This window comes from Thamnophis sirtalis, unplaced genomic scaffold (genome assembly GCF_051295495.1).
Source record: "Thamnophis sirtalis isolate CommonGarterSnake01/CBP01778 unplaced genomic scaffold, rThaSir2_p1.2 scaffold_5, whole genome shotgun sequence".
In the NCBI taxonomy this organism is placed as follows: Eukaryota; Metazoa; Chordata; class Lepidosauria; order Squamata; family Natricidae; genus Thamnophis; species Thamnophis sirtalis.
Window position 1 is genome coordinate 10,516,012 of NW_028261385.1, and position 26,009 is coordinate 10,542,020.

At 44.9% G+C, this 26,009-nt stretch overlaps 1 protein-coding gene across 1 annotated transcript in view; it reads right to left on the reverse strand.

Moving 5' to 3' along the window:
• Positions 1-21,803, reverse strand: part of SKOR2 (SKI family transcriptional corepressor 2) — a 112,813-nt gene extending 91,010 nt beyond the window's left edge. Inside the window, exon 1 of the mRNA XM_087717065.1 lies at positions 21,675-21,803. The gene's annotated coding sequence lies outside the window, so the exon portion shown is untranslated. The remainder of the gene's footprint in view (positions 1-21,674) is intronic.
• Between the last annotated feature and the right edge of the window lie 4,206 nt (positions 21,804-26,009).

Consider the following 26,009-nt stretch of genomic DNA (forward strand, 5'->3'; position numbering starts at 1 on the left):
AATGTATAGAAGGGAAAACACTAAATATAAAGAAACCGATACGAAACTGCTGTATGATATATGATGGAATTTCTTGTTCCTATGTTGTATTAAGTCATGTGTTTGTTTTTGTTGATGTGTTTATGTGTTTAAAATAAAATAAAAAATGAAATAGTGGATAATCTGGACAAAGAGACCTTGGGGATTTTATTCTGTGACTCACTGCTCATCTCTCTTTCAAGGCCATTCAGCCAGTGCTGTCCAAAGACATTTCTGTGGTCATGTGGCTAGCGTGACATCATGGACAGCTGCTACTTTCCCATGAAAGTGGTACCTATTTATCTACTCATATTTGCATGCTTTCGAACTGCTAAGTTGCCAGGAGCTGCAGCAAGGACAAGAGTTCACCCCGTTGCATGGCGCTTGGGTCTTGAACCTGAGTTGCTGGCTTTCCAGCTGACAAGCCCAGCACCTTTACTCCTGAGTGACCATGCCACCTTATTTATTTATTTATTAGACTTATATACCGCTTCATAGGGCTTTTCACCCTCTCTAAGCGGTTTACAAATTTTTTAGCAAATTGAGTCAGCAACTTGCCCCCACAGTCCGGGTCCTCATTTCACCCACCTCGGAAGGATGGAAGGCTGAGTCGACCTTGAGCCGGTGAGATTTGAACCGCCGAACTGCAGATCACAGTCAGCTAAAGTGGCCTGCAGTACTGCACTCTACCCACTGTGCCACCTTGCATAGCCTCGCACCGCATCACATAGGGGTGATGGATCTGGACTGCGAAACACCGGATGACCACTAGGTGACAGCAAGGAGAGGCTTCTGAACATCTTTGATGCTGTGAGGATGTTTGTAACCCAGTCCTACTGCAAGCATCTGTTCTCGTTTGGCTCAGAATGAGGGCGTCAGCAAACAACAGGCTGCTCATTAACAATCCTTCAAATTGAATTTCTCCCCCCAAAAGCCAAGCCCTCAGAAATAGCTCATTAAAATGCCATGGCAATTGTCACTTAATTGCCACTTAGGTGACAATTGTAAATTACTTTCTACGGGGCTTCCTTTGGAGCTTAAAAAAAATTCCGATTGTTTGTTTGGAAACCTCACTAGGGTAGAGTCAAAATCATCCTAAGGTGACTGCATTAGTTGCCAATAAATTATGGTTTCAGTTCAAAATGCTGGTCATCTGCATACTACTGAAATCAGAGGTGGGTTCCTACCAGTTCGCACCAGTTCGGTAGAACCGGTTCGTCAAATCTACCGAACCGGTTAGAAGAGGTTCCACCAGTGGACCCAGAAAGCAGGCCACACCTACAGAAGAGGTTCCAAAAAATTTTGAAACCCACCCCCCACACATACACACAGACACACACAGAGAGAGAGACAGAGAGAGACAGAGAGAGACAGAGAGAGACAGAGAGAGACAGAGAGACAGAGAGAGAAAGAGAAAGAAAGGAAGAAAGAAAAAAGAAAAAAAGAAAAAAGTGAGAAAGAGATGAAAGAAAAAAGGAAAAAGGGACAGAGAGACAAAAGGAAAGAGAGAGAGAGAGAGAGAGACAGAGACAGAGACAGAGAGAGAAAGAGAAAGAAAGGAAGAAAGAAAAAAGAAAAAAGTGAGAAAGAGATGAAAGAAAAAAAGGAAAAAGGGACAGAGAGACAAAAGGAAAGAGAGAGAGACAGAGAGAGACAGAGACAGAGACAGAGAGAGAAAGAGAAAGAAAGGAAGAAAGAAAAAGAAAAAAGTGAGAAAGAGATGAAAGAAAAAAAGGAAAAAGGGACAGAGACAAAAGGAAAGAGAGAGAGACAGAGAGAGACAGAGACAGAGACAGAGAGAGACAGAGACAGAGACAGAGAGAGAAAGAGAAAGAAAGGAAGAAAGGAAGAAAGAAAAAAGTGAGAAAGAGATGAAAGAAAAAAAGGAAAAAGGGACAGAGAGACAACAGGAAAGAGAGAGAGAGAGAGAGAAAGAGAAAGAAAGAAAACACTCTCAACAGGTCACATGGCCGGCAAGCCACTCCCACAAAGGAGGCCACACCCACAGAGTAGGTTTGAAAAAAAAATTGAAACCCACCACTGACTGAAATCCTTCTCTCTGTTTGTAGCCTTCAATTAGCTCATCATAGTACCCAGGTTTTTGAATCGAGGGTACCTCAAATACGTACCAAATTTGGGAGCCCTTATTCCTAAATGACTTAAATTTCAAGGATCTTCACATCAGTTGAATCGCAAACTTGTGGTCCCTGCAGGATTGTCACAGTCAGGTGAGCATGACTTCCGATCCTCCCCCTGCCAGTTTCTCAAAGCAAAGTCAATAGGGAAGCTGGCAAGAAGCCAGAAGTCGCCCCTGCACTTATCTAGGGTCATCCTGTTCATCTGTTTAAGTAAGGAAATATAAACTGCACGGATGACCCAATGAGTCATGGGTTGCCTAGCTATTTTTAAGGCTCTCTATAGCCCTTATACAGATAATGCTCAATTTACAATCATTTGTTCAGTGCCTGTTCATAGTTACAAGGGCACCAGGGGGGAAAAAAAGGCAAGAAATGTCCCAGAAACCTCACAACTGTCTCGCTTAGGAATTGGGTTCAATTGTGGTCATAAGTCAAGGACTACCCCGTCTGGTAGAATACATCTAACAACATCTTGCCAGAATAGAATCTGTCTAACTGGTCAGAACATCTAGTCAGCCACAGTTGACAATCCTTCCTCCTTCAGATAACAATGAAAGTAATGTCACACAATTGTCCTCTGGTTCATGCGTCGTGTCATATCTCTCTCTCTCTCTCCCTCCCTCCCTCCCTCCGTCCCTCCCGGTTCACCGACAAATATGCGTTCGACAAAAGCGCGCCGACAAAACCGCTGGGAAAAAATTGGGAGTTCAAAATCGCTACGATGAATGAGCGCAGAAGCGCACCGACAACAGTGCGCCGACAGAAGCGCACCCTAACCCTAACCCTAACCCTAACCCTAACCCTAACCCTAACCCTAACCCTAACCCTAACCCTAACCCTAACCCTAACCTTAAACCTAACCCTAACCCTAACCCTAACCCTAACCCTAACCCTAACCCTAACCCTAACCCTAACCCTAACCCTAACCCTAACCTTAAACCTAACCCTAACCCTAACCCTAACCTTAAACCTAACCCTAACCCTAACCCTAACCCTAACCCTAACCCTAACCCTAACCCTAACCCTAACCCTAACCCTAACCCTAACCCTAACCCTAACCCCTTACCCTAACCCTAACCCTAACCCTAACCCTAAACCCTAACCCTAACCCTAACCCTAACCCTAACCCTAACCCTAACCCTAACCCTAACCCTAACCCTAACCCTAACCCTAAACCCTAACCCTAACCATAAACCCTAACCCTTACCCTTACCCTTACCCTTACCCTAACCTTAACTGTACTCACGCTTCTGTCAGTGCCCTTTTGTCAACGCGTCTTTGTGGGCACACTGTTGACGTCACAGTTTTATTGCCGCAGTTTTGTCGGGCGCGCTGTTGTGGGGCGTGCATTTGTCAGGTCACCCTCCCTCCCTCCCTCCCTCCCTCCCTCCCGCTCTCTCTCATACACACACCCACACCAGTGGTGGGTTTCAATTTATTTTACTACCAGTTCACTCAAGCTCACACATGCGCTCACGCATGCACAGAATTGTCCGGGCGTGTGGGCGGAGCCTCCTGCCACTTCCAGTACTGATTCGCCCGATTTGGGGCGAATCTGCAGAAACCCATCTCTGACATACATGGCTGGAGCATTCTGGGAATTGAAGTCCAGACATCTTCAAGATGCCACCGTTGGGAAATACTGTCGTAAAACCAATCCTGGAAAGTGGAAACCACCATTCTGGTGATCACCAAAAATGTTCCAGGGCATCTACAAATTAAAATATGTAATCCTTTAAAAATTTCCCAGTTCTAGTTTATAGAATCATATGTATTGATATAACCCACATAAACCAAAGCTCTTGGGTGGTGTTTGTTCTTTTTTTTAGAATATAACAAGTTCCTGAGACCCAAATGTTGGGGGACGATGGCTCCTCAATCCAAACCAGGGCCTTCCATCAAAAGCAGATATGTGGCTTTCAAACTCTCCCAATTGCAGATAGTCCTCACCTTACAACTAAACCTCTGTTTGGTGACCTTTCTAAGTTACGACAACACTGAAAAAGTGATTTATGGCCATTTTTCAGACTTACGACCTTCGCAGCATCTCCTTAGCCACAGGATCAAAATTTGGATGCTTGGCAACTGGCTGATATTTACAACAGTTGCCGTGTTCTGGGATCATGTGATTTACCTTTTGTGATCTTCTGACAATAGCAATAGCAATAGCAGTTAGACTTATATACCGCTTCATAGGGCTTTCAGCCCTCTCTAAGTGGTTTACAGAGTCAGCATATTACCCCCAACAATCCGGGTCCTCATTTTACCCACCTCGGAAGGATGGAAGGCTGAGTCAACCCTGAGCCGGTGAGATTTGAACAGCCGAACTGCCGAACTAGCAGTCAGCTGAAGTAGCCTGCAGTACAGCACTCTAACCACTGCGCCACCTCGCCAAGCCAGATTCACTTAACAACCGTGTCTACTAACTCAACGGCTACAGTGATTCACTTAGCAATTGCGACAGGAATGCTCATAAAATGGGGCAAAAGTCCCTTAGCAACTTTCTCACTTTGCAACAGAAACTTTGGGCTCAATTGAGGTTGTAATTTGAGAACTACATTGCAACGCAGTGGTCAAATCCGAATTCAAGATAATGTGGTTTTCCACATTTTTTTTAAAATAAAAAAGCCTCCACTGAGTGAATCCATCTGATGTAACAAAGCAAAAATGGAGACAGACCTCCTCAAAGTTGAAAACAGGACAACAGTTCAAATCACACAATTTTGGTTGCCTATTTGGCACCACTCCCCTTCCCATAACAGCTGAAAAAGTGTCAAGTGGTAAGCTAGACAAGTTGTGTTCTTTTGTGTAGCTTTTTTTTCCTTCCATTGAAGTGAGCCGTGCTGAAGGCTGGATATAAAATTCTGGGACTGAAGCCTAAAATTCATGCATGCAGGGGATCCACCCATCCCATTTATTTAAGAAAATATATATGGCTGTCCAACTCACTCAGAGTGACTCTGGGTGACCTACAAAAATAACCGTGGCATGACAAAACCGCGAAGCCCTTATCCGCGGAGACATAAGCGCGTCGCTAAAGCCGCGACGTCATCACTGCGCGTCATCACCGCCGCGACAACAGAAGGGCGTTTTAAAACGGCGCCGCGGCAGAAAGCCGATTTCAATTAAGGTAAGGGTTAGGATTAGGTTTAGGGGTTTGTTTTAGGATTTGTTTTAGGGTTTGTTTTAGGGTTTGTTTTAGGGTTAGGTTTAGGGTTAGGTTTAGAGTTAGGTTTAGGGTTAGGTTTAGGGTTAGGTTTAGGGTTAGGTTTAGGGTTAGGTTTAGGGTTAGGTTTAGGGTTAGGTTTAGGGTTAGGTTTAGGGTTAGGTTTAGGGTTAGGTTTAGGTTACTGAGTGCTTGGAAATGCGCGGATTTGCCCTCCGCGATTATGTCATCGCGGTAGGGTCGCGTTTTTCCTTAGCGCTTTGAACGGCGCAAATTAGTCTTCGCGCTTATGTCTCCGCGGATAAGGGCTTCGCGGATTTGTGGTGGAACCAAAAATAACATCCCAATACAAACCCCAATAAACCTCTATTCCCCTCCACTCAGTGACAACAATCAAACCAACCATTGGATAGGCTCCGTTTATCACTCAGAGGTTCCCCGGCAAAGCCGTGCCTTTGAGGCCTTTCAAAAGGTGGTCAAGGTTGTTTGGTGCATCTGGTTTCTGCATTGCTTGCCAGAAGATCACAAAAGCCATCATATGTCCTCAGGACACCGCAAACTATCTCAAATATGAGTGAGTTGCCAAGCATCTGAATTTGGATCATGTGACCACGTGTGAAAGATGATCAAAAGTCCCTTTTTTTCCAGGGCTGCTATAAGCTCAAAGGATCATGAAATGCGTGGCACGACATAACTGCGAACGTCAAAAGCGTGCCGACAACACCGCGGCGCTAAAACCGCGATGTCAAAAGCGCGCCCACAACAGTGCACCGACAACAGCGCACCGACAACAGCGCGCCGACAGAAGCACGATTTAACTTAAGGTAAGGTTTAGGGTTAGGTTTAGGGTTAGGTTTAGGGTTAGGTTTAGGGTTAGGTTTAGGGTAGGTTTAGCGTTAGGTTTAGCGTTAGGTTTAGGGTTATGTTACAGCGCGCTTCTGTTGGCGCGCTGTTGTCGGCGCGCTGTTGGCGCGCAGTTTTGACGGTGCGGTTTTGTCACCGCGCTTTAGTCACACACGCTTTTTTGGTGGAACCCATGAAATGAACTGTTGCAAGTGGACTGCCAGTACTGAATAGTGAGACATGCTGGAATCATAAAGATGCTTGAATTTCTCAGTAGATTGAAGTCAAAGGCGAGACTTGTGTGCGTGACTTGGAATGTCAGCCCCGAACCTAGAAATCCAAGGACTGTCATTTAACAAGAAGCAACAGCGCTGAATTGGGCACGTTTAAGACACAGCCACAAGAGGAAATGGCAGAGAAATGAGAATTATTGGGTCATTGGGAAAGGAACAAGGCTGAAAGCAAAGATCCTGTAATGAATGCAGTGTTTCCCAAACTTTTGACATATGTGTACCCCTTCTATAATTCTCGTAACGCTGAGTACCCCTCGTAACTACATAAAACAAATGTAGTTAATGATTTTCACGCTTTCATCCAGAACTTTCTGTAGATCAGCGGGCATCTTACGTGTTGCCAAAGCCTCTCTGTGTATGCAACAATGTGTGGATACGACATTTGGAGCAACATTTTGAATTCTTGCAACGAGTCCTTTATTAATTCCGACCATACTTTTTGCTCCATCTGTGCTTATTCCAACACATCTACTCCAATCAATTTTGTTCTCTTGCATAAATGTATTCATAACATTAAAGATATCTTCTCCTGTTGTGATATTCCCACGTGATCCCCACCAAACTCCGGTGCAATGCGTACCCCCACCAAACTCTTCCCCTTACCCCTGGGGGTACACGTACCACACTTTGGGAAACACTGCTGTAATGTATTAAAAACAGGAGAGAGAACAGCTGGATTTATATAGAGGCCCACTTTGGTCTTACTCCAAATAACACACCTGTAATGATTGTAGATTGTAGATTGTAGATAAATTTATTTATAGGCTGCCCTTTTCCCTGAGGGGACTCAGGGCGGCTTACAACGTATAGGGAAGGGAGTACACACAATGACATATAAAAACAGTACGTAATTAAAAATAGAAGCAACATTCATTCATCATTCGGGAGGGGACAGATTATAATCTTTAACCCCAGGCCTGACGGGATAGCCAGATCTTGAGGGCTGTGCGGAAGGACTGGAGGGTGGTGAGGGTACGAATCTCCACGGGGAGATCGTTCCAAAGGGTCGGAGCTACTACTGAAAAGGCTCTCCTCCGTGTAGTTGCCAGTCGACACTGACTGGCAGATGGAACTCGGAGGAGGCCTAATCTGTGTGATCTAATAGGTCGTAAGGAGGTAATTGGCAGGAGGCGGTCTCTCAAGTACCCAGATCCACTACCATGGAGGGCTTTATGGATGGTAAGTAGCACCTTGAAGCGCACCCGGAGATCAACCAATGATTTTGGACAGTGGTTCTTTTTTTCCTAAGCTGGAAAAGGGCCTTTTAAAAATGTATGCAAGTTTTTGAACAGTAGTCTGCCATGGAATCAGCCAGCCTTGGTCTTCCTATCCTAGTATTATATACACTGCATATATAAAATATACAATATATAAAAAGATGTTGAGGCTCTGGAAAGAGTGCAGAGAAGAGCAACAAAGATGATTAAGGGATTGGAGGATAAAACATACGAAGAACGGTTGCAGGAATCAGGTATGTCTAGTTTAATGAAAGGAAGGAGGATAGCAGTGTTCCAATATTTGAGGTGTTGCCACAAAGAAGAGGAGGTCAATCTATTTTCCAAAGCACCTGAAGGCAGGACAAGAAGCAATGAATGGAAACTAATAAAGGAGAGAAGCAACTTAGAACTGAAGAGAAATTTCCTGAAAGTTAGAACAATTAATCAGTGGAACAACTTGCCCCCGAAAGTTGTGAATCCTCCAACACTGGAGGTTTTGAAGAAGAGATTGGACAACCATTTGTCTGAAATGGTACAGGGTCTCCTGCTTGAGCAAGGGGTTGGACTAAACAACCTCCAAGGTCCCTTCCAACTCTGTTATTCTGTCATATTCTGTTATTTTTAATCTTGGCAATTTTAAGAGGTGTGGACTTCAACTCCCAAAATTCCCCAGGCAGCCATGAGTTTAATACATGTTGAGGTTGGGAAAACGCACTGAATCAGGGGGGGGGGCTGGATATCCTTTAATCGACAGCCACCAAAACAAACAACCGAATCATAACAAGGTTAGTCCTAAACTAGCATGTAACACGAGCCCAGACGCTTTACCTGACACGGTTAAACAACCTGCCTTTTAAGAGTATTAAATCAGGAAAGAAAGAAAAAACGTAAGGGGTGGGGGGAGAATGAAATTCAGCAAGATGCAGGCGAAGTCACTGGAAATCCCTTGGCTTCATGGACAGAGAGAAGCCGTCGCTTCAAAAGTGTTTCTTTTAGCTCGGGTGTCCATTTAACTTTAAAAAAAACAACCCACACAGATTCGGGATATGGGATGGATTTTTTTGGGGGGGCTCTATTCCTTCCTTTGCAACCGCGCCTGCTCCTTTCCAGCTCGCCTAGCGAGAGACCCGTCTCCCAATTCGAGGGGTGATTATTTGAATGTGAAAAGGAGCGCGCGGGGTCCCATCTGGAAGAGGAGGCCACTCAATTAGAGGGCGCAGCACTTCAGGGGGTCTCTCCTTTCTCCTGCTCTCCCCCCGCCCGAACCCCTCCCCGCCCCCCATCTCCCAGGCTCTCCCCCCCAATCCCCTTCTAGGCAAAACGAAATAAAATAGAGAGCGAGACAGAGAGAGAGTGAAAGAAAGAAAGAAAGAAAGAAAGAAAGAAAGAAAGAAAGAAAGAAAGAAAGAAAGAAAGAAAGAGAGAATGAGTGTGTGTGTGTGAGAGAGAGAGGGGGGGGAGAGAGAGAGGGAGAGAGAGAGAGAGAGAGTTGAAAAGGAGCATCGAAAGAGGCGGAGAGCAGAGAGCTAGGCGGAAAAATCCGCGCCCGTCCGCCTTTAGGGCGAGCGAACGAAAAGGGCTCTTTTTTTTCTCGAACTCTCTGGGCGCAACGCAACTCCTCGATTGGCGCCAAGGAATGGCAGGACTGGAAGGGACCTGGGAGGTCTTCTAGTCCAGCCCCCCTCCTGCTCAGGCAGGAAACCCTACACACACTGTTTCAGAGGACAAAGGAGGACAGAGCCAATTTCCAAGGCGGTTTCTGTGCACCCCGGAGATCTGAAGCTGGGTAGCTTTGGACTGAGACAGAGGTGTGTTTCTGTGTTTGTGTGTGTGTGTGTGTGCGCGCGCGCGTTCCATCCCCCCCTCCCTCCCGTCGCCAAATGACCCAAGGCATCTTGTACCTAAGGGCCCAGCTCTTTTCTGCAAGACTAGGCACTCCAGCAAGGAGAGACATAAAGGCAATCACGGCAGCGCCAAAGACCCAGCTGGGGCTCTCCCTGGGAATTGAGGCGGGCCCCGTCCCGCGGAGGGGGTGTGGGGGGAGATGAACGGCCGACGAAGCTTCTCTTGGTCGCTTTCGTTCCCGCAACAACATTCGGGTTTCATTTCCCTGTTTGAGTCTATATATATAAGACAGAGAACCGAAGGGGAAAGCATCCGACAGGGAAGGAGGGGAGATGCTGGGGAAGGACGACTGGGCCACCACTACTCCGCCTATCCTTCCCGCCCCCCCAAAAAAAAACCTAATGGGGGAGGAGAAGATAATTGCGGGTGTCGGGAACGGATTCCCAACGTTTTCAAATCCAGATTCTTTAAAAAAAAAATAGCCAGAGCCGTTTTGAATGGGAAGATGGAGATAAAGAGAGAAATGTTAGTTAGATAGATGATAGATATAGATGATAGACAGATAGATGATTATATATATAATAGACGAGATAGATAGATATAAATAGATAAATAAATAGATGATAGGTAAACAGCTAGATTGATGAAGAGAGAAAGACAGATATGTATAGTAGATATGGATGGATGGATGGATGGATGGATGGATGGATGGATGGATGGATGGATGGATAGATAGATAGATAGATAGATAGATAGATAGATGATAGATAGATATAGATGACAGATATAGATGATATTGATAGAAATATATAATAGACTAAATAGATAGAAAAATAGATGGATGGATAGATAGATAGATGATAGATAGATAGATAGATAGATAGATAGATAGATAGATAGATAGATAGATGGTAGATAAATAGCTAGATAGATGAAGAGAGAAAAACAGATATGTATGGTAGATAGGTATAGCTGGATAGATAGATAGATAGATAGATAGATAGATAGATAGATGATAGATAGATGATAGACAGATAGGTAACAGATATAGATGATAGATGACAGATATAGATGATATGATTGAAAGATATTGATAAAAATATATAATAGACTATAGTAGATAGATTCTATAATAGATAGAAAAATAGATGGATGGATAGGTGATAGATAGATAGATAGATAGATAGATAGATAGATAGATAGATAGATAGATGGTAGATAAATAGATAGATAGATCAAGAGAGAAAAACAGATATGTATGGTAGATAGATATAGCTGGATAGATAGATAGATAGATAGATAGATAGATAGATAGATAGATAGATAGATAGATAGAGACAGAGATATTAGATAGAGACGGAGATGACAGATAGAAATATAGATAAGTAGAGATATATACGTGATAGGTGATGATATAGATAAATAGACAGATAGGTGATAACTATTGAGAGTGGGAGTTCAAGGACACTTTGGCTTCCATGAATGCCACGGGTTCCAGGAAGGGTTTTTTCAAGATTTTGAGTGGGGCAGAATATTCTTTAGAGCCCCCTGTTCTTCCTCACTTCGTGCTACAGCCTATTTTCCCCTCAAAAATAAAAATTAATTAAAAAACAATGGTTGGGGGGGGGAAGAGACATGAAATTTGTGTAACGACTTCCGGAAATTATATTTCTAATGGATTTGGTTTCCTGCCTTAGCTCAGAGTCGTCTCCACGCTAAAATTTCAGAAAGAAACTTCGTCTGCGTCGGGGTTGGGGGAATTTCCCGTTCAGTAGGTTGTGGGAATCCAACGTTTGCTTTACCTTTTTCGCGGGAACTTCATAACTGAGCGAAATAGGCTAGTGTCTGTGAACGCCTAAGGGATCAGGTATAATTTGATAAACCCGGTTTAGAGCTGCGATGGTTGTGTGGATCCAGCCATTAAGGAGGGACCTTGGATTGTGAGCCGCCCTGAGTCCCCCCAGGGAAAAGGGCGGCATATAAATAAACTTCTATCTATCTATCTATCTATCTATCTATCTATCTATCTATCTATCTATCTATCTATCTATCTATCTATCTATCTAACTTTAAACTTGAAAAGTTGAGGGGGGAAACGAGAGAGAGGGGGGAGAGAGAGAGGGAGTGAGTGAGGAGAGAGAGAGAGGGAGGGAGGGGAGAGAGGGAAGGAGAGGGAGGGAGGAAAGAGAGGGAGGGAGGGAGGAACGTGGATTGGATTTTAATTTTTCTCACTGCTGTTTAAAGGCTGTTGCTTTAAGCTCCTTGCCAAAAGGGAGTCTAGTCACCCATCTTGGATCCTACTTTAAGAATATACAGCTGTCTGATTCATTCAAAAATGATTCCAAATTGGGTTCAGATGAAACGGGTCCCGAGTTCCGCTGCGCTTCAACCAAGCAGAAGCGTCGGAAGAGGTTTCCTTCAATTCCCACGTTCTGGATGGCGTTAGTAAGTCCTTAGTAAGGCTGCAACCAAGCGCGCAACGGGACTCACTGATCCCCTAATGGATTGCGGCTGCAATAGGTTTGCGTTCTGCGGAGAAAGGAAGATCAAAAGCCGAAAACTCGGTCTCCTTATCTTATCACGTTATCAACGGGGAAGCCAGCTGCCTTGATGCGAGCTGACTTTGGTGCCGAACCTATTTAAATCCGAAAAGGCCTGCAGAAAATATTGGCCCAATTAATAGCGACCAAAAAAGCTTCCGTTTCTTTTAAGTCCTAGAACGAACGAAAGGAGGCAGTTTGGTCTAGTGGTTAAGGCGCCAGGCTGGAAAGCGAGAGACTGTGGTGAGTTTAAGTCCCGCCTTAGCCATGAAAGCCAGATAGGTGGCTTTGGGTCAATCACCAGGAGACTGTGAGGTCTAGTCCCACTTTAGGCATGAAAGCCAGATGGGTGCTCTCGGGCCAGTCCACACACACGCTCTCTCTTTCAGCCCAAGCCACCTCGCAGGGTTGTTGTTGCAGGGAAAGTAAAAAGGAAGAAGGTATCTTGGATATGTTCACCAACTTGAGTTATTTGTAAAAATACTAAAGATGAGATATAAATAAACAAACGAACAAAGAGTAAAGAGGCAAAGGTCCCTTCAGATTGAGCTCAAAACACACACACACACACACACACACACACACACACACGGCTGTGTGTGTGTATGTGTGTGTATGTTCCAGCATAAGAGCCGAGGTGGCGCAGTGGTTAGGGTGGTTAGGGTGCAGTACTGCAGGCCACTTCAGCTGACTGTTATCTGCAGTTCAGCGGTTCTAATCTCACCGGCTCAAGGTTGACTCAGCCTTCCATCCTTCCGAAGTGGGTGAAATGAGGACCCAGACTGTGGGGGCGATATGCTGACTCTGTAAACCGCTTAGAGAGGGCTGAAAGCTTTATGAAGCGGTATATAAGTCTAACTGCTATTGCTATTGCTATAACTCTGGAATGGCTCGATCAATTTCAACCAAACTTGGTACACAGATGACTTATTCTTAAGAAACAAATATTGTGGGGGTAAGACACCCCTAACAGCCCGCCCTCCCTCCCTCTGTGTGTGTGTGTGTGTGTTTGTGTGTGTCTGCCTGCGTGTTCCAGTATAACTCTGGAACGATTGAAATGAAAATGAATGAATTATATCGATAGTGTGAAGCCACAACACCTTTGACAGTGATAATGTGCATTTTGGATTCTAGTTCGTGTGTGTGTGTGTGTGTGTGTGTGTGTGTTTTCCAGCAATACTTTGACTTGACACTATAGATATAATTCATTCCTTTTCCTGTCTAATACAGCATTAGCATTAATAAATACCTGGCCAACGCAGGGTTATCAGCTAGGTCTTAATCACTGCCTGGTGGCACAGTGGTCAGAGTGCAGCACTGTAGGCTACTTCAGCTGACTGCAGTTCTGCAGTTCGGCTGTTCAAATCTCACCGGCTCAAGGTTGACTCAGCCTTCCATCCTTCCGAGGTGGGTAAAATGAGGACCCGGATTGTTGTTTGGGGGCAATATGCTGACTCTGTAAACCGCTTAGAGAGGGCTGAAAGCCCTATGAAGCGGTATATAAGTCTAACTGCTATTGTCACTGCCATTTTCCTGCTGGGCTGTTTCGTTGGCTTCTCCCTTTAGTTTGCAACTTTAGAATTTCCTGGTGGTCCCCAGTCCAACGATCAAACAGGTCTGGTTACCTTTTTTTTCAAGATTGACCAAGGGCCCTTTCTTTTTGCTGGGCACCGGCTGGCATCGGTTTAAGGGAGGGAGGAGCGTTATGGGGCGGCGGCGGCATCATCAGGCTTCCTTCTGAGTAGAGAAACGGGGGCCAGGCAGGGGTCGTTGTAAAATTAACCAGCCGAACCCTGCAGTCTCTCTCTCTCTCCATCTCCCCCTCCCCTTCCCCTTCCAGCTCCCTCCCTGCCTCAGCCACACCGAGATAACAAGACAATCTGACCACCTACCGCTTTATGGTTCCTTCGCTCCTACTATTACAATCAAGAGAATACTTTATTTACTGTTAACATTCACTTAAAGCGTTAATGTTAATGACACTTCGGAATCCGCCGAAGAGGGTTTCCCGGTGGCGGTTCCTCTTCCTAACCTTCCCCCACGCCCGCCCGCCCGCCCCCACCATCCTCTTTGCTCGGTTTCACGAGGATTTTCACGGAGAGAGACTTCGAAATGGAATAGCGAGGGAGGGGGGGAAACGAGGGGGGCGAGGGGGCGGACTCCCCGGAGGGTAAGGACGGAGGCTTCGTTGGTTATCGTATGGTGTATCAGTTTTATATCGCGTTTTATATAGACGCTAGAGAAGACTCCTGCGAGTCCCTTGGGCTGCCAGGCGATCCAACCGGTCGGTCCTGGAGGAGATCAACCCTGGCTGCTCTTTTAGAAGGCCAGATCCCGAAGAGGAAACTCAAATGCTTTGCAGACCTAATGAGAAGGAAGGACTCCCTGGAGAAGAGCCTCATGCTGGGAACGGTGGAGGGCAAAAGAAGAAGGGGACGGCAGAGAATGAAGTGGCTGGATGGAGTCACCGAAGCAGTCGGCCTGAGCTTAAATGGGCTCCAGAGGATGGTAGAGGACAGGAAGGCCTGGAGGAACGTTGTCCATGGGGTCGCGATGGGTCGGACACGACTTCGTAACTAACAACGACGACGTAGTGTTTATCCTTTTCATATTGTAAGCCGCCTAGAGTTACCCTGTGGTACGGCGGAGCTGCCAATAAATTATTATTATTTTTTTATAAAAAAACAAGCCAATAGGGCCCTGGTCCCCCCCCCCCCCATTCTCTTTAACTCCCCGGCGCTTGGATTCCCACAGCAGTCAAGACTGTTTGGTGAATCCAGATGTCCTCGGAATACGTCCCCCGCTCCCGAGAAGAGTTTTAGATGTTGAGTGGGCTCAAACAAAGGAGGAGAAAAAAGGAGAAAGACCTTTTTGAGGAAAACGTGAAGAAACACAGACAGACAGACAGACAGACAGACAGACAGACAGACACAGACAGACAGACAGACAGACAGACACACGTTCTTATTTCTTCTTTTTTTTAAAAAAAAATCTCCCCTATTAATATTTAGGCAAACGGAATATGAAAACGTGTTTTACACGGTTGGGTTGTTATTGGTTCTTTTGCACAAGAACTGATAGGTGACCGGACGGACTGCAACCTGCTCGCGGTAGGCAGCTACCGATATATATATATAGACCACATCCTGCTGGCTCTTTTCCGCTGTAGTTTATTTAAGGAGGATTTATTCTTATTTAATTTTTTTAAAGGGGGGGGGGCTTCCGGTCTATTTTCTGCAGACCCCGAAGGAGGAAAGGGAGAAGAGACTCCTTTCTTAATTAGGAGCTTTGCTATTGCGTTGTTATTTACTATTATTATCTTCAATTCAATTCCCGGAGGGGGAGAGAATATGTATGCATGTATGCGTGTACACACACACACACACACGCGTCGCTCGAGTTGAACTGTTGGGTTTAGGAGAATATCCATGCTCCAGAGACCACCCAACGCCCTCGTCTTTCTACTAACCTTTTTAAAAAACGCAATTTTATCCCCTTTTGTTAACCGAGCCCAGGCACACACCCAAGACGGCAAGGTCCGCGGTCTTCGCAGTTGCCTCGGGGCGGAGTCTTCTCTAGGGGGAAATAATAAAATAAAATAAAATAAACTGCACCCCGAGTCTGGTTCCGTCACGAACCTTCGGGGAAAATTCCCCGAAACCTTCAGCATCAACTCTAACGGGCGAACGGACTCCGGTCTCGGATCTCGAAGGCTGAGCGAGAAAGGCGGTCGGCCTGGGGGGGAATTAGACGGTAATTCTGCCTAATAGCTCCGACGCCTCCGTAATGAGATTTCTGCGGCTTTCCTAGGTCCCCCCCGCCTCGTTTGGGAACAAGGGTTCGAATCCCTCCCCCCCTTCCCGTCACCTTTCTGTTTCTCTTGATCGTTTTCAAAAAAAATTGGGGTGGGGGGAGAGGAAGGCTTTTTGTAAACGGGCGGCAGGCGTTCAAGCCTAGGTCGAACTTTACAGGAGCCAATGAAGGATCGATTTTTGTCGCGGGAGATTGCTTCGGGACGGATTCAATGCCTGCGGGGACGGCCTCCGTCGAAGGAGGGTTTCCTTCGGGAGTGATCGACCCAGCGGGTCCCTTCGAACCGAGACCCTCCCGCGCTTAACGCAAGCCGCGGTTTGACCCCTTTCGCGATCCAACCGTCAACCGACCAACGAGCCCGGCGGCGGTGCAGTCTCGTCCACACACACACACACACACCCGCCCCCAAGTCACGGAAAGGGTCTTGATTCCTCTCCACCCACCCACCCCGTTTGGCCTCTTCTCTGTTCTCGGCCTGAAGGAAGACCTAACTTCAAAAACTTGGAGGAAACCCTTCGACTTGCAAAGCGTTTTCCTTCCGTTGAATACCAGGATTTTTACTCCTTAAGCTTAACTCCGGAGGGAGAGAGAGCGAGCTTGGGTAGTGAGATTTACTCGAGGTACGCGGCGTGCGTCGCAGCCTTCCCCGGATGGTGGATCGGACCCTCCCTCGTCTTTTTCCTTCAAACAACAACAACGATTTGGAACGGGTTGTCAACCAGACGTCTGCAGATACCAACCGGGGTGTGTGTTAGTTACGAATCGGTTCCTGTCGCTTAAGCGGACTCTGCCTCAGTCCTTAGCTGTAGGCGTTTAAAATATTGAGGACAGTTAATTACCACCACTCCCGCCCACTTCGCTGGAGAAATCAGATTAGGTTCACCCTAGGAGGTTAGGAAAGAGAAGAGAGAAGAGGAGAAGAGGAGAGAATAGGAGATAGAGAATAAGAGAAGAGAGTAAGATAAGATAAGAGAGAGACTAGGAGAAGAGAATAAGAGAAGGTAATAAGATAAGACAAGAAAGAGAATAGGAGAAGGGAATAGAAGAGAATAAGAGAAGAGAATAAGAAGAGAATAAGAGAAGAGAGAGAATAGGAGAAGAGAATAAGAGAATAAGAGAAAATAAGAGAAGAGAATAAGAGAAGAGAATAAGATAAGATAAGACAGAGAATAGGAGAAGAGAATAGAAGAGAATAAGAGAAGATAATAAGAGACGAGAATAAGAGAAGAGAGAGAATAGGAGAAGAGAATAGAAGAGAATAAGAGAAGATAATAAGAGACGAGAATAAGAGAAGAGAGAGAATAGGAGAAGAGAATAAGAGAATAAGAGAAAATAAGAGAAGAGAATAAGATAAGACAGAGAATAGGAGAAGGAATAGAAGAGAATAAGAGAAGAGAATAAGAAGAGAATAAGAGAAGAGAGAGAATAGGAGAATAAGAGAAAATAAGAGAAGAGAATAAGAGAAGAGGGCAAGACAACCTCGAGAATAGGAGAATAGGAGAAGAGAATAAGAGAATAAGAGAAAATAAGAGAAGAGAATAAGAGAAGAGAATAAGATAAGACAGAGAATAGGAGAAGAGAATAGAAGAGAATAAGAGAAGATAATAAGAGACGAGAATAAGAGAAGAGAGAGAATAGGAGAAGAGAATAGAAGAGAATAAGAGAAGATAATAAGAGACGAGAATAAGAGAAGAGAGAGAATAGGAGAAGAGAATAAGAGAATAAGAGAAAATAAGAGAAGAGAATAAGATAAGACAGAGAATAGGAGAAGGAATAGAAGAGAATAAGAGAAGAGAGAGAATAGGAGAAGAGAATAAGAGAAAATAAGAGAAGAGAAGAAGATAAGACAGAGAATAGGAGAAGGAATAGAAGAGAATAAGAGAAGAGAATAAGAAGAGAATAAGAGAAGAGAGAGAATAGGAGAATAAGAGAAAATAAGAGAAGAGAATAAGAGAAGAGGGCAAGACAACCTCGTCTGTTCAACAGGATGGATCATGAAGTAGATAAAGCAAAGGGCCGGAATACGATTGAAGTCAGTCAATACGAGGAGACGTGCTCAGGGATGGAATTTTAATTAGATTTTTTTTTATAACAATAACTTATGGCAAAGGAAGGATGTCATATTTTAAGCAAAGGGGAAAAAAACCCCATTCAGAGAAACGTATCAACTAAATAGAATACAGGCAGGATGGCTGAACGCACATAAATTGAGATAGAAAGGGATTTAGAACCCAAGCTCGACGCCCAAAACAGAAACGCCTGTTGCCCCGTTCTGCTTCTTCTTTGACCGCGTTTTCATCCGCAGCTTCCTTGGGAAGTTATCCTGGAAGCCGTTTCAGGATGCGACTTGGAAGGATGGAGGAAAAGTGTGTGTGTGTGTTGGGGGGGGGGCGGTGGAGTAAAAAGAAGAAGAAGAGAGGAAATGGCCTCTTGATTTCTGCCCCCCCCCCAAAGAGAGAGCTAGACTGCTGAGATCCCAAGCATAAGTAGAATTAATTCTAAGGCCCTCATTACAATTAATTCTAAGGCTTATTACAATTGATCAGATGGTTCCGATTTTTCAAGAACTTGAATATATATAGCCGGGTTCACACAACACATGAAACCTGGGTTAACAAAGCAACAACTGCTGAGTTCCCATAATGGTTAACGCTTAAATACATAAACTCCCCAGGGTGGCTTGGTTCACATGACCTGCTAAGAGAAAGCGAGAGTTGAATTCCTATGGACCCCCTGGACCATAAATTACCCCAACCCCCTTTTCAGCTGGATTCGTGCCATTATTGCTACAGGTTAAATTCCAGCAGTCCCTCCCTCCATCTTAAGCAGGTCACTTGCATAAAACTTCATAACCCCTTTTTATGTTTGTTCAAAAACAAACGCTCTGTTCAAATTAAATTTGTATATCAGTGGTTTCATGACCTCTGTAGATGCCATAACCGGATGAGAGCCTGGCCTTTTCCTAGACTTTTATGGGAAAAGATAGTGGTGTCTCTGTTTGTACAGAGTGGAGATGGGCACCATTCTTCCTTTATGCCCTTGTCCCTTGCCCGCCTTGTCTTCCTGGCAATATTTTTTTTGCCCTACTACGACGTGATATCCAGGAAACGGACAGAAAAAGTCCTTTATTCAAGGGAGCGTAATTAAGACAACATGCAAAGGTGGAATGTGAAGGTTTGAACGAGGGGGAAAGTCCTCTGTGCCCAGATTTTCAATTGCCTGCACTCTTAATGATTCTTCATGATTAATGCCCAGTAATCAAGTGATGTAAACTTGCACGAAACTGTTATTTTTGTTTATTCATTCCTCTCTTTGGGCAAAAGATATATTAAAAACAAAACAAAACAAATAAAGAGAAAAAATAACTTAGCCAGACAGAACAGCACAACTATGAAGAAAAAGGCATTCAAGCAATTCCATCATTTCGGATTTTTAAAAATGTCCTATATTTTATTGTCCACATGCACTCTCTAGAGAGACAGACAGACAGACAGACAGACAGACAGACAGACAGACAGACAGACAGACAGACAGACAGACAGACGATAGGTACATGATAGCTAATGATAGATACTAGATTGATAGAGAGATGATATATAGATAAATAGATAGATATAGACACATGATAGATACATGTTAGAAAGTAGATTGATTGATAGATGATAGATGATAGATGATAGATAGATCTGATGCTTTATTCAAACTAAATCTGCATATCAATGATTGCATGACCTCTGTAGTTGCCATAACCTAAATAAAAAACAAATTTCGACTTTAACTTGTTTAAATAAAAGCACTTCCCTCCGTCTATCCTAAGGATGTAAGAGTTATATATGAAAACCTATTTTGCTCAGGGGTCCTTAACTGCTGGGAGTGGTCCTTGCACAGGGGAGTTTTGCGGATTTCAAGCTATACAAATTAGAGATCTCTCTTCAGCTGAAACAAGACGTTTAGGATTTCGGGTATTGTGAAGAAGAGGGTTATTGGACAGCTAAGAAAGACGATCTGCGGAGAAAGGATGCTGAAAAGAGGCGACGCGATTCCACTAAGCTTCGCGAGGCAACTTTGGTGGTGCTGAACGGACAGCGCCTTCCCACCCACTTCTCCCTTCTGGAAGCCTTTAGGAATTGAACTCTTTTATTGCATTCAATTCAGTTGTTTTTTTTTTAAATAAAAGAAAACAAAATTTATAAATAAAATCTCACGACTTCGGGAACCTTCTGTAGAACGGGAGAAGGGAAGAGAGGGCAAACGAAAAGCCAACGTATGAATTCCTGGGAAAGGGAGAGACGATTCTCGTTCGATTTTCCCTCCAGGGTTTTAAATCCACACCGGGGCTCAGATTATGCATAAGGGCTTATTTCTTCCCCACGGAGCAGATCGGTCCAGCCTTTGGGTGGTTATGATGCTGAACCGCCCTTTGCTTTCCCCAAGGAGAAGTCAAAGGAGCTGCGTCCGTTCTTAAACTTCAACATTGATACTTTGCTCCCAGAAGCCCCCCACCCTTCTCCCCCAGGAATACTTGGACTATTTCCACTGGCTGTTCACAGACATTAATTGTTTGGGAAATGATTTCTTTAAATTAAATCAAAACTCAGATTTTTTTTTTAAAAAAAATGCCCGGTCACAACACCTGCAGTTTTGAGCTAACCCAACTTTTTCCAAAATGCACTTGGAAATCAAAAGCTAAATGCAGATCACTGGACTTCGTACTACGTGGCCTTCCTCACTAGTCTCTCGGTATTATCCAGTTGCAACATTAAAAAGGGAGAATAAAACCTTCTATTTGAGGGAAGAGAGCTAATTTGAAAACAAAAAGGAAACGCAGGGAAGAATCAGTCACACCGAATAAACATCGCGGATGCAGTTTTATTGTCGAGTGACATCGGAGTCCTGTAATCAAAGATTAATTGTCTTAATCAAATAGATCCACCCTCAGCAAATTAAGATGGTGCCAGCAACAAATTATAGGACGATTGGTTGGTGCGATGAGTTGGGGGAGGTGGTGGGAGAGGAAGGCAAGATGGAAAGAAAAAGAAAGCAACAGAAGATCAAGATGGAAGGAAGGAAAAGAAGGAAAGGAATGAAGGAAAGAAGAAAGGGAAAGGAAGGAAGGTGGGAAGGGAAGAAAGAAAAGGAAGGAGGGAAGGGAGGGAGGGAGGGAGAGAGACGGAAGGAAGGAAAGGGAGGAAACAGAAGGCAGAAGAAGGAAGGATGGAAGGAAGGGAAAGAAAGGAAGGAGGGGAAAGGAAGGAGGGGAGGGAGGGAGGAAGAAAGAAAGAAGGAAGGAAAGGGAAGGCAAGGGAAGGAAGGGAGGGAACGGAAGGCAGAAGAAGGAAGGATGGAAAAATGGAAGGAAGGAAAAGAAAGGAAGGAATGAAGGAGGGAAGGAAGGAAAGGAAAGACGGAAGGAAGGGAAAAAGAAATAAAGATAGAAAAAAGAAATGAAGGAAGGAAGGAAAGAAGGAAGGAAAAGGAAGGAAGGAGGGTAGAGAAGAAGGAAAATGAAGGAGGAATGAAGGACGAAAGAAAGGAAAGAAAAGAATAGAAAGAAAGAAAGAAAGAAAGAAAGAAAGTAAGTCCCAAAGAAGAGTACTTCTCCAAAGAGGGAAAGAGGACCCGAACAAGAAACCAGCAAACGGCAGCCCCCCACCACCGCTAAGTGCCCCCCCTTCCGGCTCCTGTTGGCGGCTGGGCGGCTGGAAAGCGTCAGGAAAGCGGAGTCGGTGGCAACGGGCACCTGGCCCGGGGGAGAAGAGCGCCCGCCCCACCTTTGTCCGCCCGATCGCGGCGAGACTTACCTGCTTCAACGCCGCGCGCTCAGTTTCCCGCAAGCGGCCCGGGCGCTCATCGGCAGGCGGGCCATCCGAGCGGAGCGGCGGCGGCGGCTCGACGGCACTTCCCGCCCTGCCAAGCGGGGAGGTGGCCCCCGTCTCCGGCAACTTTGGAGGCCGGCGGTGGCTCTCGCCCTCCCTCTTGTGGGCCGGGCGAAGGGCATTCGCCGTCTCCTAGGCAGGCAGGCAGGCAAGCGGGGGTCCCCGCCGCCACCGCCTCCTCCTCCTCCTCCTCCAGGGCTCGGCACGACTGGAACCAATCAACCGCCTCCCTTCTCTTTCCCCTCTCCCCTCCTAAGAGGAAGCGGAACGCCCTCGGAGCTTCTGCGGGGCCTAGGAGCCAGCTGGCTGGGTTGGGGAATGAAGAGGCCCCGCGCACTCCTCCGGCGATCACCACGGGTCTATGACAATTCGCAATGGCCAGTGGTGTATTAACCATTAGGCAGACTAAGCACATGCTTAGGGCACCAGACCCAAGGGGGCACAACAAAGTTGAGAAAGAAAGAAAAACCCCAATGAAGATGTGTATAGTATGTCCAAAGAAGGTGGGGGGGGGGACCAAGAGTTGTCCCTGTTCAGGGCACCAGTGAGCCTTAATCCACCACTGGCCATGGCCAACTCACCACGGCCAACTGGTTGCAGGACAAGAGTTAGACTACTATCAAAGAAATGGTGGAATAGAAGAGATAATAAGAAAAAAAACAATATTAGACTGTGCAGAGATGAACAGGTTGGCTTTGAAAATAAAGGATAAAGAGGAATTGGTGTACTTCAAGACATGGGGAAGATTTTATGACTGGGTAGAGAAAGGAATCTAGAAAAGAAAGCAAGGGGAAGATACAGAATCCAGATGATACACTATTAAATGTGAAAGGGGGGAAGAGGGTAAAACAGAAAAGAAAATAATAAATATACAAATATATATATATATATATATATATATATATATATATATATATATGTATGTATGTATGTATGTATGTATGTATGTATGTATGTATGTATATATATATATGTGTGTGTGTGTGTGTGTGTGTGTGTGTGTGTGTTTTATTTGTGCTGATAAATAAATAAAGGGAGACTAGTATAGATCTATTTCAAGCTATTTAGCTCTCATCAGCTAGCCATACCCCCGCTGGGATTCGAACCTGGGCTATATTACATATTAGGCAGACGTCTTAGCCATTAGGCCACAGGCTCTGATCCGTTATCAGCTGAGCCAGGAAGAAAGGCATATATTTAAAGTCACAACCCCTGGTATGCCCCAATTATGGGAGGAATATATATATATATATATATATATATATATATATATATATATATATATATATATATATATATATATATATATATATATATATATATATATATATATATATATATATATATATATATATATATATATATATATATATTCAAGAGTGAGATATAAAGGGGAAAAACATAGGATAGATTAGCGAAGGGAAGGGAATAAGAAATGATACTAAACTATATTTGGGTTTGCAGAAATACTACCCCAAGAAAACATAAACTGAGAAAGAAAAGGGGAGAAGGAGGAGAGGAAGAGGAGGTAAGGAAGAAAGAGGTAATGAGAGGAGGGTGAAAGGGAGAGAAAGAGAAGGAGAGAGGGTAGGAAAAGGAAGAGTAGGAGAAGGGAAGAGACAAGGGAAGAAGGAAGGGGAAGGAGAGGAGGAAGGAAGGAAGAAGAGAAGGGAGGGAGGGAGAAAAGAAAGGGAAAATAAGGTGGTGTTACAACAGGCGCTAGGGATGGTAAATAAAGCAACCCAAATTGTATATTATACCCTCTTAAATGGAATAACAAATTTATAAGAATGACAAATGTAATAACTATGTGAATGTATACCTATACTTGTATGTAAGAGAATAAAAAATAATACACTTAAAAAAAAGAAATGGTGGAATAGAATCATTCAAGGAAGGATGCCAAAGGAGGGACAGAATAAAATCCCAATGGCAAAAATTAGTGGCAAGCCTTCGCCATAGTGTGTTGGCTGCAGCAAGATCGTTGTGGCAAGTTGTTTCATTCTCCACACAACAACCGGAACCGCGCTCCTGTGCTGGCTCGTAGTGCCGCCCGAGTCGAAAAGTCACCGGGAGTTTAGAGGACTCCGGAGAAGCGACTGGTCTTGAGTTGACAGTGGTGATAATACATAGAGTAGGAATCTACCCAGTAACTCAACCAAGCCAGTAACCATTCTCAGTCATCCAGGTCCTTGTTGTCCCCAAAGGTGCTTTAAATTTTTTTATTTTATTTTATCAATTTCATATATACATTCACAATTATATGATCTCATAACTGTTATTAATAATATGTATTTATAACAATTTTTCCCTACTGTTGACAATATACTTGAAGATTGCTTTTTTATCATCCCATAGATGCATCTTATCTTACAACGGTCCTACTTCTTCTTCCCCTCTCTCCCTCTTTCCTTCCCTCCTTTCTTCTCTCCTACTCTCCTTCCTTCCCTCCCTCCTTCCCCCTTCCCTCCTTCTCTCCTTCCTTCACTCCTTCCTTCCTTCCCTCCTTTCTTTTCTCCTTCTCTCCTTCCTTTCCCCCTTCCTTTCCTCCTTCCTTTCCCCCTTCCTTCTCTCCTACGTTCCCTCCTTCCTTCCCTCCTTCCTTCCCTCCTTTCTTCTCTCCTTCCTTCCCTCCTTCCTTCCCTCCTTTCTTCTCTCCTTCCCTCCTTCCTTCCCTCCTTGCTTCCCTCCCTCCTTCCCTCCCTCCTTCCTACCCCCCTTTCTTCTCTTTCTTCTCTCCTTCCTTCCTTCCTCCTCTCCTTTCCCTTCTCTCCAAAGGTGCTTTTTCAAGAGGCAACTGGTTTTTCTTTTGAAGAGGTTTCGCTTCTCCTCCAAGAAGCTTCTTCAGTTCTGGCTGGATGATGGGATTCTTGGAAGAAGCTTCTTGGATGAGAAGTGAAACTTCTTCAAAGAAAAACCAGAAAGTCCAGTTGCCTCTTGAAAAAGCACCTTTGGGGGCAACCAGGGCCTGGATGACTTGAGATTGAGACAACCATGATTAGATAGGTATGTTGTGACAATTCGGGTTTTGTAAACCAAGTCTTGTTGATCAAATAGGGTTTGTTGAATTAATAGAAGAGGCCAAAACAGACTCAAACGAAGCCTTGGGCTCTGAAAGGTTTCTTAAGGGTGTGGGCCATTTAGTGAACTTTCTTGCCACGGTTCTTCAGTGAATCATCACATTTGTTAAGTTACCCACGCGGTCGTTATGTGAATCTGGTTTCCCCACTGACTTTGCTTGTCCAAAGGTGGCAAAAGGGGATCACAGGACCCCAGGACTCAGCAAACCGTCGTAAGTAGGAGTCAGTTGTCAAGCCTTGAAATTTGATCATGGGACTCTGGGGATGCTGCAACGGTCGTAAGTGTGAAAAACGGTCATAAGTCATTTTCCCCACTGCTGTTGTAACTTGGAATGGTCACTGAATGAACTGTTGTAAGTTGAGGACTACCTGTATATTTGTCTGATCTATTTGATAGGATCAATCCATGTAGCATTTCCCTCCTCTCACCTCCCTTCCCCTCCTCTCTCTCCCTCTTTCTCTCCCCTCCCCTCCCTCTCCATTTCCCTCTCCCTCTCTCCCCCACTCATCCCCTTTCCCCCTTTCCCCCTTTTCTTCACTCCCCCTCCTCTTTCTCTCCCTTTCTCTCCCTTCTCTTTCCCCTCCCCCTCTCCTTCTCACTTTCCTTCACTCTTTCTCCCACTCCTCTCCTTTCCCTCTTTCCTCTCCCCCTCCCCTCCCTCTTCCTTCTCCTCCCTCTCCCTTCCACTCCCCTGCTCTCCCTCTCCCTTTCCTTCATTCTCTCCCTTTCCCACTCCCCCATCCCCTTTTCCTCCTCTCCCTCCTTCTTTCTCTCCCCTGCCTCTCCATTTCCCTCCCTCTCACTCCTCCCCTTTCTCTTTTCCCCCTCTCCCTTCCCCTCCCTCTCCCTCCCTCCATCCCTTCCCCTCCCCCCTTTCCTTTACTTCAACAATATGGAAGCATTTGTTAATCTGAGCTGCAGTCTTAGAATTTACTTCTCCTCCGAAATACTTCCTTGTGATCATTTGGGATCTGCTAGGTGCTGCCATCTGCTGTGGACTAGTGGCTTGAAATTCTTGCTCCCAGCCTCACCCCAATCTTGGCCAATCCCGAGAGCAATTGTTCATGCAATGTAAAGGACGAATTGTTACACGCAGCATTCAACTATACAGAAAGATTTGCTATTTTTCAATCCTGGGGATGAATTTAATACATCGAATTCACATTTGAATGTACATTT